The sequence below is a fragment of the Peromyscus californicus genome, unplaced genomic scaffold (genome assembly GCF_007827085.1).
Source record: "Peromyscus californicus insignis strain IS unplaced genomic scaffold, ASM782708v3 Scaffold_7__1_contigs__length_154581171, whole genome shotgun sequence".
In the NCBI taxonomy this organism is placed as follows: Eukaryota; Metazoa; Chordata; class Mammalia; order Rodentia; family Cricetidae; genus Peromyscus; species Peromyscus californicus.
The window spans coordinates 49219360-49233191 of NW_026294595.1; the positions used below are offsets into that span (position 1 = coordinate 49219360).

At 45.2% G+C, this 13832-nt stretch overlaps 1 protein-coding gene across 2 annotated transcripts in view; it reads left to right on the forward strand.

Moving 5' to 3' along the window:
* Rapgef4 (Rap guanine nucleotide exchange factor 4) overlaps window positions 1–13832 on the forward strand; it is a 284129-nt gene that overhangs the window by 27588 nt on the left and 242709 nt on the right. The gene's annotated exons all lie outside the window — the stretch shown is intronic.

The following is a 13832-nucleotide window of genomic DNA, read 5'->3' on the forward strand; positions in this document are numbered from 1 at the left end:
AGCCACCAAAAGTACCACTTTTGAAAAAGAAGGTTTTTAGCCATGCGGTGGTGCACACCTTTAATCCCAGCACTTGGGAGGCAAAGGCAGGCAGATCTCTGTGAGTTCGAGGCCAGCCTGGTCTACAGAGTGAGATCCAGGACACTCAGAGCTGTTATACAGAGAAACCCTGTCTCAAAAAAACCAATATATCTCTCTATCTCTGTCTATCTATCTATCTATCTATCTATCTATCTATCTATCTATCTATCTATCTATCTATCTATCGAGAAGGAAAACAAAGAAAAGAAAAAAGAAAAATAAAGTTTGGGTTTTATCCAGATGAGCTTCTAGATGTAGACTGGAAAGATACAAAGCATATGGAGGTTATTTCAGAGGCTATAACTGTGGGTTTTTTTTTAATGTGGTTTCCTCCAAGTCCATTTATGTAACTAGAAAGACAAACCTTCAGAAGTGCTGCTTACCCTACAGTGTGTGTGATGTATGTGTATGCGCCTGTTCCTATGTGTGGGTGTGTGAAGTATGTGTATGTGCCTGTTCCTATGCGTGGGTGTGTGATGTATGTGTATGTGCCTGTTCCTATGTGTGGGGGTGTGCACCCCAGCACACATGGGGATGTCAGGACAAGCTTCAGACGTCAGTCCTTGTCTTTCCCCTTCTTCCTCACTGTGTAGGCCGGATGGGCACGAACCTTGGGGTGACTTTTCTTGTTTCAGCTTCTCCTCTCCAGTAGACAGGGCTGGCATCGCAGATACTTGACCTACTGTGTGTGGCTTTGCTCAGACTCTGGGGATCCAAACTCAGGTGGTCAGGCTTGCACATCGCATGCTTTTCCCCACTGATCCATCTTTCCAGCCCTGTTTACATGTGTAGTGTTACATGGACTGTTAGGGCTTAGGCTGTAGCTCAGTGGCAGAGTGCTTGCCTAGCCTATGTGCTATCACTGGGGAAAAAAAGTTAATTTATGGGATGGTAGTAAACTCCAAACACTGATGAACTAGATAAAGTTAGTATATAAAATCAAAACTAAAAACGCCAGCTTCTTAGGGAAAATGAAAAGGTATCTACTCAGTAGAAAATAATACCTGCTGAATCCTGAATACTGATCAAAGAAAAAACCCAACTCAGAATAAAAAATAAGTATTACAGACAGCAGAAGTTTATTTTAAAATAAAAAAGCTAAAGATTGACAGTTCATTAATACTCAATATGGTCAGTGAATTAATGTATGAATAATAATCCAGCACCAGTAGGTGCTTGGCCTGGTGCTTGGCCTGGTGCTTGGCCTGGTGCTTGGCCTGGTACTGTTCCTGGTACTGTGCCTGGTGCTTGGCCTGGTGCTGTGGCTGGTGCTGGGCCTGGTGCTTGGCCTGGTGCTGTGGCTGGTGCTTGGCCTGGTGCTGTGGCTGATGCTGGGCCTGGCTCGCCACTTTCAGATGGTATTGATCGTTCGGGGCACTGAGGGAGGAGCTCAGTGATTGAGTCTTGCTCTAGCAGGTGTAGGGCCCTGGTTCAATCCCTAGCACTACAAAACAGAACAAAAATAAAAGTAAAACCCGAACCGTAGCAGCAGCAAACCCTCTGAGTTCTCTGTATCTGCACTGGCTGTTCTCACCCTCCTTGTTAGCGGTGCATTGCAAGTGTGTGATTCCTGCGTCTGTTCAGTACCCGGCTCTTCCTGAAAGCATTGGAGATTATTCTCAGATCTCCTTCTGTGATTAAAAATGCATTAGGTTCTTCTGCATGAGCTGCTGGATGGTTCTCCTTTTCATTAGCGAACTTGGACCCACCCAGGAATGTAATGCTACAGTTTTGTTTTTTGTTGTTGTTTTGTTTTTTCCACTCTTATAATGGTAGAGATCGTTTCTATTGCTTTGGCATTTTCTTTCTCATAGAAGCTCATTAGATCTCTGAGTGGATATGATGCCTTGTTAGTAATAGAAGGAATCACTGTTAGTGTTGGATTCAAATGATCAGGCATAACAAACCGTAATTATGAATGCATAGAGTGTTTATAATTATAATTAGATAACAGTACACTAAGAACACTTTGGCACCTTGTGTGATTTACATGTGTGTTCCTGGGCAGCACTGTAATTAGAAACAAATGATTTATATGATGTTCAATCAAAGACTGTAATTAGTATTACTTTCATGTAGTCAAGGCCACCGTTTTTGTTTTCCCGAATCCATGTACCCTTTCATCAGCTCATACCCTCCTGACACTTGCAGATGAGAAAGACTCAGAATCTTACTCACCAACACCTGGAGAGCCTTTGTCCTCCATCTTCCCTACTGGAGAATCTTTTCTGGACCTCTGCACTTCCCAGTCCCTCTGCCCCAGAAGCTAGGATCTGCATCCTGCTCTGTCTCAGTGACTTGGAGCTTGGGAGAGAGACAATAGAAGCTGCAAAGTCAAAACACCACGGGTCACCTAGAGATGTGGTGAGCAGAGAAACTGAGGGACCCTCGTGGTGAGGGAAGAGGCGGCAAACTGGAGGTAGCAGGTTCCTGATGCTGGAGGTCCCTGCAGGGAGACAGGAGCAGGGTTATTTCCCAGTAAGGTGCATGCATAATTTATCATCTAAACCAGGACACTTTTGAGAGTGAATGAGGGCACTATTAATAATTTCACAGGGACTATAGATCTATGCCATGACTGTCTCTAGATCAGACTTCCTGTTACACTACTGTGCAGTGTGCTTTGGAGAGAAAGGGAAGATGTTTGTATGTTAAGACACCCAAAAGAGGTTGCGCTACTCTGTAAGTGTATAGGCCCGCGGGCTGGCGGTAGGGAAAAGGATACCACATAGAGCCCTGAAAGCCCATTTCCAATTACTCTGCACACCTTTACCCCTTCCCTCCCAGTTCACTTCCTTCAGGAGGGCAGATTTCCTAAAATGATGACTCTGATGTTTTCTGATTTAAAAAAACAACAACAGCAAAACTCGACTTCCCCCCAAGAGCTGGTAGAATACCATCTGCATCCTGCACCTGGTTGGCTGGCGTTGGGGTCCTGACCAATCAGATCCACTTTTATTTCTTAGTTTGGTTCTTTGAGGAGGCTGTAGAATTTGCGACCATCGTGGCTGCTGGCCACCCTGTTTTAACTCTCACCCTCTTGTCTTTCCTCACACTTCACTGTCGAGCTAGCCAGACACCTTTCATCCTGTCTTGATACTTACACAATTTCTGCCTGCTCTCCCCAACTAGTTAGGAGAGCAGCATTAGTGCTGAGAGAGTCGGGAATGAGAAGAAAAGGGGTTCTGGGTGAAGCCTTCCCTCGGAATCCCCAGGAGTCAATGCAGACCTCTGCGTACCTTTCTGTGGAGACGTGACTGCTTTTTGCCTTGTATGACCGTGACTTAGAGAAACGCTTTGGATTCCTCAATGGAGCAGGAATCGGCATAGGGCAGACTTGAGGTTTGATTCCTCGTGAGTCTCAAAGGATTTACTTATTGTCCTCTGCTTTGAGAGGACATGTGACAATCTTGTTGAATGAGGGTCTAGAGATGGAGGTTCAAAGTTCTGATGTCATTTATCTCTGCTTTCATGAAGCCAAGTTGTGGGACAAAGGTGTTTCTGCCTTGTTTACCTGGAGTCTGGTGTCTGGGCAGGTGTGGGCCTCTGTCTTGCTGGCCCTCAGGGTTGGAATTATGAAGCCTTGTTGGTGTCCCTCAAAACAGAGCTGTTTGGCATGATGGGTAGTCACAATGCTTTCTTGCTTGATTGACCATACACGACTCAAACAAGGCCCTCTGCTGATACGAATTTTGCCTGGACATCAAGTTTTCAGGACCTCCGTCTCCAGGCATCTTCTTGCTTTGGTAGACATAATTGCTGGTGGTTATCATTTTTTAAGAAAAGATTTATAATAATAATAATAATAATAATAATAATTTTTAAATTGTGTGTGTGTGCTTACATATGTGCTTTTGTGGATACATGCAGATGCCCACAGAGGTCAGAGGCACTGGACCCCCTGGGGCTGGAGTTGTTACAATTAGAGCCATTGGGGTTACCACTGGGGAGCCAGTGGTTGTGAGCCATGGAATTGTTACAGTGGTTGTGAGCCATGGAATTGTTACAGTGTTTGTGAGCCATGGAGTGACACTGGTTGTGAGCCATCTGTCACGGTTGTTGGGAACCAGACTTAGGACCTCTGGAGGAGCAACAAGTTCTCTTAACCCCAGAGACATTTCTCCAGCCCAGGTGTCATTTTTTGAATGCAAGAGTTGGAACTTTGTCTGAAGTAAAATGCTAGACCTAAGGCTGATGTCTTCTTTATTAAATCAGCTTTCTGCACACTGCCTTACCTGCTCTGGACTGTGAATCCAGGTCTCTCTGAAGCCCCTAATGACTAACGGTGAGAGAAAACACCATGGGGCAGAGTCCTCATTCATAACGGTTCATCACCCTACCATCTGTCCTTGGCACATGCCCTGTTTCCTGGGGCTTTTATTTTGTGCAGTGAGGCGTGCTGGAAGTGTGTGTCGCCAAGAACTGCCCTTGTCATTTCACACAGGCAGGGGGTCCAGAAGCTCCTTCCAAAGAGAGTGAAATTCAGGGCACCGGTTCCTCTGGCATATGTGATATTGAAGCTGTGGAAATAATGTGTATTATTGAAGGATTTTGTTTTTACTAATAAGTTTATTTTAAAGTGTTAAATCTTTAAAATTTAAAAATGTTTCATCTTCTATTCACTTCAGAGTTATTTAACAGCCTGTCCATTATTATGACCTAAGCACCATGAAAGAAAGCATTTTACTTTATCTTACTGTGCTTTGTAGACTCTTAGGTTATCAATATCTTTTAGCTGATAGGTCACTATATTAAATATTTTATAACTTATAGATAAAAGCCAGCTGTAGCATGAAAAAAAATCATTTTAAAAAAATCAAAATTTTATGTGCATTTTGAATCAGCATTACATGTGGAAGGTACAGGGACATTTTAGTTAAGGTGGCTAAGACATTTTGATTCTGAAGTGCCAAATAATTGCAGGATGACCGACATATCCTTCTGATTGAGTTTTATTTATAGGCCCAATTCATAACTACGTCTAAACATGGACTCCCCTAAAAGCTGGTTAAGATCCTAGACCAAGTTTAGCCCCATGTCGCCCTACTGAAGTCATGAGTCAGGTAGCTTAAACGGCTTGCTAGGGGCAGCAGAGCCTGTCAGAGTCGGTGCTGAATGTCTGTCTCATTGAGTTGGCTACAGGCCAGTGTACATTCGCAAAGAGGGAAAAGAAGTCTACTTGTTCAAACAAACAGACAAACAAAATAGAAACCAAAAACCCTTTGCTGAACATTTATTTTTATTTCCTGTGTATAGATGTGTTTTTTTATGTATGTATGTTTGGGCACTGTGTGTATGCCTGGTGCCCTAGGAGGCCCTGAAGCTTCAGTTACAGACTCCATGAGCCGCCACATGGGTGCTGGGAATTGAACCTGGGTTTCTCTGGAAGAACAGCCAGGGCTCTTAACCATTGAGCCATCTCTCCTCCTCAAAAATTCTACTTCTTGATGGAGATGACAAAAAATTTCTGGTCATCTTTAATTCTCTTCTTTCATAAAGCAAAAATGTTAGTCTCTGATATTTTAGACTCTTGTACTATTTACCACAATTTTTTATTAGAAAAAAGTCAGCCACTGTTTCTCCTTGTGGTTCGTTCTTGGTCTTGTCAGCACACTTGGTTCAGACAGAACTGACAGATTCGGGAAGTCTCTCTCTCTTGTCCAGATGGGAACTCTGGGGCAGGATGGGAGCTCTTGTCCAGAAGGGAAGTCCGGGGCAGGATGGGAGCTCTTGTCCAGACAGGAAGTCCGGGGCAGATTGGGCGCTCTTGTCCAGAAGGGAAGTTCAGGGCAGGATGGGAGCTGGGGGCTGGCCTCTAAGTCTCAGGAAGTGGCTGGGGGCTCGGGCAGATGGGCGTGAGGGCAGGGCGTGGAGATTGCAGGGTCTGCCGGGGGGTTTGGAGAAGGGGATCCTTCCTGGTGGGGCTAGAAGGGAACCTGCTCAGTAGCCAGAACCTGTGGCCAAGTTGGGCAGGTCTTCCCTGGAGTGGCTGGTGCCCAGGGATGGGGTCCTGGCCGAGCCAGGGCACTCACCTGTGCTCCAGAAGGGAAGTCCCAGCCACTATTTCTCAAATATTTTTTTCCTTTTTCTCCCTTTCCCCAAGTGTATGAAACTCTCTCAGTTTTGTACCACAGGCCACCAACTCTCTGCTCATGCGTTTTTAATCTTTGCTCTCTCTGGGTTTTGCCTTGGATAACTTTTCTTGCCCACATCACTGTTCACTGATATTTTTCTCTGCTGTACTCAATTTGCTCTTAATTCCATATGGTGGGTTTTTTCCCCTTTTCATTTTGTTTTTTTTTCAGCCTTAGAATTCCCATTTGCTTTAAAAAAAAATGCTTGAATGCTCTCACTACTGCTGTTTCCTGTCTGCTCACTCACTATGCCAATCTTTTCCTTTAAGTTCTTTCTTTTCTTGGCTTTTCAAGACAGGGTTTCTCTGTATGGCGCTGGCTGTCCTGGAACTCACTCTGTAGACCAGGCTGGCCTCCATCTCAGAAATCCACCTGCCTCTGCCTCCTGAGTGCTGGATTTAAAGGCCTGTGCCACTACTGCCCAGCTTCCTTTAAGTTCTTAACCACCTTTATCACGGCCATTCTAACGTCCTTTCTTTGTATTTTCCACATCTCTATAATCTCTGCTTCTTTTTCCATTTTCCCACTTATTAAAATAGTTATTATATTATAGTTAGACATTTTGGATGTTATGATATTGAGAGCTTGGATTTTCTTTTTTTACAAAAAAGGCCAGCTTATACTCTGATAGGAACCTAAGTTACTGACCAATCCACTCGATTCTACCAGGCTTATTTTTCAGCCTTGTCAGGGAAGTCTGTGGCGTGGGCTGGGGTATTGTTTGGGAGTTTGAGATGAGTGGTTGGCAGCCCTGTCTTCTTGGTCTGTTTGGAGCTCCCGGATCTGTGAAAATGGCTGCCTTACAGAAGCCTGAACAGCTCTTCTCAAGAGCTGTGTTCTGCCAGACCTCTCCATGAACCAGCCTGTGTGTGTGCAGCTAGTGACTCAAGCAGGCCCCGCCCTCAATTCAGTCAGTTCAGTCCTTCCAAGTCCTATCCCGTGACTCCCTTCACTGCAAATGGCCGCCACCAGCACAGTGAGTCTGCCATGCTCCCTCTTGGCCTGTGTCTGACAAAGTATATCAGCCAAACAACTAGGCTGTTAGGTGGATCCTCCTGTGTCTCTCTCCTGGTTTGGACCACTGTCCTGTGTTGCCTGTTGTCTGAAAGCAGGTGTCTCATGTAGTTTGTTCAATGTCTATTTACTTTGGAAGAATTAGTGCCACATTAGCATTCCACCACAGTATGAAATGGAAGTTTCTGTTCCTTTAATAGTGATACAAGAGATGTGTGTGTGTGGGGGGGGGGTATTAAACTCGGGGCCCCATGTATGATAACATGTACTTTACCATCAAATTATGCCATAGATTTTTTTTTAAAAATTTTTTTAAAGATTTATTTATTTATTATGTATACAGTATTCTCCCCCCCCTGTATCCCTGCAGGCCATAAAAGGGCACCAGATCTCATTCTAGATGGTTGTGAGCCACCATGTGGTTGCTGGGAATTGAACTCAGGACCTCTGGAAGAACAGCCAATGCTCTTAACCTCTGAGCCATCTCTCCAGCTCATAAGCCATAGCTTTTTATTTTCTTTTTGAAACAGGGTCTCACCAGCCTTGGCTGGCCTAGAACTCAATATGTAGACCAGGATGGCTTTACACTCATAGATATCCACCTGCCTCTCCCTCCTGAGTGCTGGAATTAAAGGCATGTGGCACAATGCCCTGTGAGAATTTTTTAATAAATAAAAACTTCCTTTTATTAGGAAAAAAAAAAAACAATTGCCATTCTCTGTGGTACTTAAATGACCAGTCTGGATTATCAAATGTGAACATTGGTTAACCAGTGTCTTAATTGCTTTTCTGTTGCTGTGAAGAATTTATTGGGGCCTACAGTTTCAGGGGGTAAGTTCATGACCATCATGGCAGGGAGCCGGGCAGTAGGTAGGCAAACATGGTACTGAAGCAGTAGCTATGTTCTTCCTTCTCATCTACAAGCAGGAGGCAGAGAGAGGGAGAGAGAGACAGAGACAGAGACAGACAGAGAGAACTGAAATGGTGTTGGGCCTTTTGAATACCAAGGCCTGCACCTAGTGATTCACCTCCTCCAGCAAGGCCACATCTCCTAATCCTTCCCAAACAATTCCACCAACTGGGGATCAAGAATTTAAATACACGAGCTTATGGGCGTTACTCTCATTCTAACTGCTACAACCAGCCACACCTCTAGGGCTGCATTTGGCTGTTGGTTAATGGGTGTGGCTTAGCAAGAGATTCAGGATCTGATGAAACAGTCCCAGTTTGGCATCCTTGCTCGTTTTTCCTCTGTGTCCTTCAGGTTGTCACAAGCAGGGGCACCACCAGCAGGTGCTGTGGGATACTTGGTGCTGGACGGGAAGGCAGAAATAAGCCAGGAGTGTTCCAGGAAGAGCAGGGACCCAAACAAATGGCTAAAAAGCGCCAAGGACTACATAGCTAACTTGGAAACCATCTTTCTCTTACAGAGATTCCCCAAAGCTGGTTCAGTTTAAGAGTCTTTTTTAAACTTTCTCTGCTAAAAATCTGTTTCCCTCTCCTCATGTGTGTCCCGTGCTTCAGATGGGCCCAGACGATACAAGCTGGAAAACCATCGGTCCGGGATGGCTAATGTCAGTTTTGTTGCCTTGGTATAGACAAGACCAATTTACTCAGAGTGACGCTGCCCTGCACCATTGGCTTAGAATACATGGAATAACATATAGAATGAATTATAGAGTTCTATAGAAGAGAATTCTTGGCTTCCCCTCTCATGGCTCAAGAATGGGATAATTGGTAGACAGGTGTGGTAGCTCATACCTGTAACCCAGCACTGGGGAGGTGGGAGCAGGAAGATCATGAGTTCAAAGCCAGCTTGAGCTACTTAGGAAATTCCAGGTCAGCCTAGGCTATGAGACCTTGACTCCAACACAGACAGACAGACAGACAAAAGGGAAGCAAGCAAACAAGAGTAAAGATTGTCAGGAGCGTCCGACTCTCACAACAACCCAAGGCCCCGAGTGGGCCAGCCTCTCGAGACTCTCTGGCCGAGTCCTCTGTGAATCACCTAGAAGAAAAGCCACTGGTTCTCATTTAGCCCGAAATGTTTTTAAAAGGCATCTGTTACCTGACTCATCCTGAACGCTTTTTTAGAGGTAAAGAACTGAAAGAAACTATGTTTTACCCCAATGCTGGCAGGGCACGCGGATTGCCACAGTTCTATTCTGGTGTGCCTTTGGGGGTCTAGTTCAGTTAGAACCTGTGGCTGAGGGTGTGCGCCCAGCCTGATGATACCGTACTGACTTCAGATACTAAGGCACAGTCCGAGATGTTTGGGAATGGGCTTCTGAAATTGATACGGCCTGTTTTCTATGTGGGGATCAAACCTGACAGGTCAGGCAAGTGCTGAGCTACATCTCCAGCCCCCAGATGAGGCTCTACTTTGATTTTGTATTGTGGTTTAAATGTAAAGAAACAAAAGACAGGACAGAATGTGGTCAAAAAGGCCTTCTCCCTCCCCACTCACTCACAAACCCCAGACTCTACATCATTTAAGCCTTACCGGGCTGGTCCTGGCCTCCAGGTAACAGTGAGATTTTTTTCAGTGGCCACAGAGCAGTGGCTTTCAGTCCCCTGTGGGATCTGGGACACAGTAGCTGTGTCAAGTCGGGAGGTGAAAGTATACAGGACTCTTTACCTTTGTTCAAGGCCAAGATGGCGGTCTTCAGGATCTCCACTCATAAGTTCTGATCTCATTTTGTTAAAAATAAACCCAGGGTCACAAAGAGACAACCACTCCAGTTAAAGTGTCTTAACGAGGCAAAACTTTACTTCCGATCAGCAGGATGTGCTACTCACGAAAGCAGGAGATCAAGTTTGCAGGGACAGGAGTTGACTCGGTTTTTAATTCTTTTTTTTTTCGAGACAGGGTTTCCCTGTGTAGTTTTGGTGCCTGTCCTGGATCTCACTCTATAGACCAGGCTAGCCTTGAACTCACAGAGATCCACCTGGCTCTGCCTCTGGAGTGCTGGGATTAAAGGTGTGCACCCCACCCACCCCACCCTACCCCCACCCCCGCCTCAGTTTTTAATTCTAATGTAAGTGGCGACTGTGGCTATCCCCATTGGCTGGGATCTGACTTCACAGTCTTCCATGATTGGTTAATTTTAACATAATTGGCACAAAAGAAATGAAGGAAAGTGGTAAGGAGTGGACCACTTAAGTCACTTAAGTTCCAAGAATGCGGGGGTGGGAGGGAGGACACTTTGTGTACACGAAGGTGCTACCAGGGGTGTGGGGGCATTTGCATATAGGTTTCTGCAAGGTGGGGTGAGAGGAAAAGATTTGCACAAAAGTCTCACAAAGTAGGAGAGATAGTAAGATTCTAATTCCTTGCTGTAAACAAGTTTTACAGCGGTTGACAGAAACGATTTCTATTTAATGTTTCTTAATTAAGTTTGGATTTAGAAGGGCTCTTTTCATCGATTTGTAGCGTTGTTAAAGCAAGTAGGTTGGCTACTAAGTGGGACTCCCCAAACTCTGTGGGCTCTGCTTCCTGGAGGCAGACAGACAATGGAAGGACTGGGAAGCCCTTGGCATGCCTAGGTGAAGGGTAACCAAGCACACTGGCAGAATCAAGGATCGCAGACAAAGGAAATTGTGGCAATTGAGTTGACGTGTGTCCATGTATGTATGTATGTATGTATGTGTCTATGTAGGTATCTGTGTGTCAGTCTGTGTATGTGTGTCTACAGAGGTGTGCGTGCGTGCGTGCGTGTGTGCATGCGTGCGTGCGTGCACATGTGTAGTGAATGAATGGGAAAGGGACAGGGGAGGAGTCAGGAGGGCAGGGCTCTCTGGGAACAAGCCGGAAGTGATAGCTGCAAACTTCACAGACTCGATTCCTAGCCCGCGGTTCTATGGTTACAAAAGGGGAAATGAGAAGGGGCCGTTTTAGGGCTTCTTACAACAATGTACTCGTGAGTTCTGGGTAGAATTTTACCCGTGGGAACGTCTCTCTCTTTCCTAAATTCCTTCCCCCTCCTTGATTCTGTGTTGGGAAGTGCTGTATGTGCACAGATAGATGTCCCCCACACTGGGCACACAGGCCATGCCTTTATGTCGCCGGATGGCTTTCCTTACTTCCTTAGTAAATATATGCAGATTGAACGAACCATCATCAACTCCTTCTTTCTGAATTTCATTGACACTGTTGGGAAAACTTGCAATTAGGAAGGAGTAAACAGTGTTCTAAGTGGTTAATAATTGTATAATTACGATGATAACCTGATAAGTGGCAAACATCTTGAGTTTCAAAGACCTTTGACACCTCTACGTCATCACTGGCATTATAAATACACATGACTGCCGCATACTGATAGTTGCCTGACTTATGTGTCTAAATGTTTTTGAGTGTAAAACGGGATTCATTATACTTGCTTTATCTAATAGGCTGCAATGATCAAAAATTTCCATGGGTGTCAAAACCCTTTGAAAAGTGTTGGAAGAAGACTGTTAAGTATGTATTGTTTAAGATCCTATGGTTATAATAGAAAAGAATATACGTATGTCTAAAAATCCTACAAAAGGCACACGAGTATGCTTGTGTGTATCTCAAGCTCTGTAGTCATTGCTTTCATTAGATACTGTGTGTGCGTATGTGTGTGTGCGTGTGCATTGTGTGATATTGTGTGTGTGTGTGTGTCGGGGGGGGGGATATATATGTCCATGTGCACATGCATGCCTGTGTGGAGGCTGGAAGTCAACATCCAGTATCTTCCTCTATCCTTCTCCACCCTAGTTTTTGAGGCGGGGTCTCTCACTGGATCTGGGTCTCACTTTATCCACAGATCATTTCCTCAGTCCCTCCCTGGATGCTTCTTTTAAAGGTCTCAGTGGCTGATGATGATGTTGGTGTTGGTACTAGTAGTAGTAACAGCCATAGCTGCTATAGCCTTGTGTAATTTTTAAAGCTCACATGAGTTATTTTAGCTTTGGGGGTTGTTCATCAAAGGAGGGAAATATCTTTTTCACATTAACTTCCTGTTGAAGTGAAAAGTCAAACTGAGCTACAAAGTCATTTTAAGTCAAGTGCATTTAGCTAACCTGTGTCTAGTGTTCTGAAATGCATCCACTAATCGTCAGAGGGCATTTGGAGATGAAAACAGAGGGACCAGCAGAGTTGGTAGAGTGACTAGCATGCATGAGGCTCTGGATCCCGCTCCAGTACTGCATAAGCATGCGCACACACAGACACACAGGCACGGAAACCGACATAGAATCAATAAATGTACTTTCTAAGTGTTTTAATTTTAAAAACCGTCACTTTTAACTGTTTGAGGAAGTTACGTGTTTAACAGTGGGTGACAGCACAAAGCCATCAATGTCTTATGTGACTTATAGTCTGGATTTGAACCTTGTTGATTTTCTGGCTTACGTGGAACTTCATGGAAGTACGTTTTTCTCCTGCTGCTCTGAGTGTTCAGTCTCTCCTATGGAGCATTAGGCCAACAATCTCCCACTGCCCTGGTCTGCCTTCCTAATAAAGGGCATACTCAGGGAGATAGATAGGGAGGGTTTCTGCTTCCCTTTGTGAGGGCAGAGGGACCCTCATCTCTTCTTGGTTTTCCTCTGAGGAGAGAATTCACCACATCAGTGTCGTTTCCAACATGCCTGCCTTGCAGTTCCTCCTGGGGCCATTTCCATGCTGGCCTTGCTTTGGGTCAGTCCCACGCTTCCGGTGGCAGGTGCCCACAGTGTGACATGCACCCATTGGGCCGGATGCCCTCTGAGGGACACCCTACTGTTAGCCTTGCAGTACTGAAAGTGCCTCCGTGTAAGCTCACACGAACTCTCTTTGGGTAGCATTTGTTCACTGTAGCTAGAGTTTTCCTGCCTGGCCCACAGTCAGGACAAATCTCTGTCACCTGCCAGTCCCACAGCCGCTCAGACCCAACCAAGTAAACACAGAGACTTATATTGCTTACAAACTGTATGGCCGTGGCAGGCTTCTTGCTAACTGTTCTTACAGCTTAAATTAATCCATTTCTATAAATATATACCTTGCCACGTGGCTTGTGGCTTACCCGCATCTTCACATGCTGCTTGTCATGGTGGCGGCTGGCAGTGACTTCCTCCACCTTCCTCTTCTCTCCATTCTCCTCTCTGTTAGTCCCGCCTATACTTCCTGCCTGACTACTGGCCAATCAGTGTTTTATTTATTGACCAATCAGAGCAATTTGACATACAGACCACCCCACAGCAGTTCACTCTTGAAGTTCTAGCTGCATTTCAAACCCTGAGCCTTGAGGACTTTGCTTCTGACAGGGAGTTTGGAAGTCCTCTCGAGATGGTGGATGAAAAGGGGCCCTGATACTGTGCTGCTATAACAGAATGCCACAAACTGGGTAATTTATGAAGAAAAAAAAATATCTGTCACAGTTCTGGAGTCTGGGCGATCCATTAGAAGATGTGATGGAATCATACTTGCAGGGCCTTCTTCCTGCGTAAGCCCATGGTGGACATAAAGAGGGCCACAGTATCATCCGTGCAAAAGCCAGAGAGAAAGGGCCTGGAGAAGAGAGAGGCAAGAGCACCACACAATCCTTCTATTAGGAACTCGTTCCTATGGCAGAGGTATGATCTTTTCATGAGGGCACAACC